The following is a 1,380-nucleotide window of genomic DNA, read 5'->3' as shown; positions in this document are numbered from 1 at the left end:
AAATTTGGTACAGAGATAGATTAGATCTCGGGGAAGGAGATGACTAGATGAGTTACATGTTGTCGCAAAAAAGGTAAATATAAGAGGTTCAACCCGGGAATGTTCTCAAACAAGAGATTTAAAAACGGGTATCGAGTTCGAACCACGGTTTCGGTGGAAACATTTTTAGCATTGTTTTTAGACACGTTGTTTTTTTTGTAAATTTTTAGTTACAAATGGTTGCTATTGGTTTTAATAATAATAATTATTATTATAAACTGCATTGTTTTTACGTTGTTTTTTTCTTATTTTTACTTTTTTTATTTATTTTCTTTATCTATACATACATATTTGTTTTTTATGTTTGTTTTTTTTTTAATATAAATTTAGTACTTTAAAGTTGAATTATGCATTTACATATATGTAATTTGTAAAAATGGTTTAAACACCTATAATGAATACTACATCTAATATTACATATAGCTTATATTTTTTTAAAACCAAATTTACGGTTTATTATCCTTATAGTAGGAACATTTTAATAACTCAGAAACTACTTATTAGTATTTTGATTTAGATACATAACCATTTTCATGAAAATCTCCCACTAAAGGGGGATTTCAATTTGAAAAAGGTGGGTAAGTGGATTTCGCTCTGCTGTACAGTAGGTTACAAGTGGGTCACTGTATAATGGATGGTATTAAATTTGAATTCAATGATATAATATCATTGTATAAGAAAAACGATTCTGAGCGGAGACGGTATGTCAGTCTAGGTATAAGACATAATATTATATTATAGTCTATAGTATTTTAAAAAAATTGATCTATAATAGGTACATATAATAAATTCCAAATTAATCATATCATAATATCTATTAGGTACTTATAACGCGATATACATCAACAAAAAACCGTGGTACTATCATAGATATATAATAGTATACTTTAGAAGTTTCAAGTACCCGCACGAATAATATTATACAATCACAACAAAATAATTAAAATAGTTATCCTAGGTTTTTAATATGTAATTTCGTCCAAATTTGTACTTAAAATGACTATAAAAATAAACTGGGTAAATGTATTTTATAGATTTTTTGGTAACAGAATTAATAACTTACGTGGAATCTTGTTTTAAATTTTCAATTCTTAGATACAAAAATTGAACATTTTATAAATTTTTAACTACAAAATAATTTTTCAAATTAAAATTTGATAAATTTTGTCAAAATTTGATCTTTAAATGCTTATAAAAAAAAATTGTGCCTATGTATTTTAAATATTTTTCAACTGATATTGTAACAATATATCACGAGCTTTGTATTAAATTTATACACTTTTTGGCCCACAGATAAAACTTTATTGATATTTATAGAAAAAAAAAAACAAAAAAAAATTG

This window comes from Acyrthosiphon pisum, chromosome A1 (assembly GCF_005508785.2).
Source record: "Acyrthosiphon pisum isolate AL4f chromosome A1, pea_aphid_22Mar2018_4r6ur, whole genome shotgun sequence".
Taxonomy (NCBI): domain Eukaryota; kingdom Metazoa; phylum Arthropoda; class Insecta; order Hemiptera; family Aphididae; genus Acyrthosiphon; species Acyrthosiphon pisum.
The sequence above is the reverse complement of the archived record's forward strand: the minus strand, read 5'-3'. Positions refer to the sequence as shown.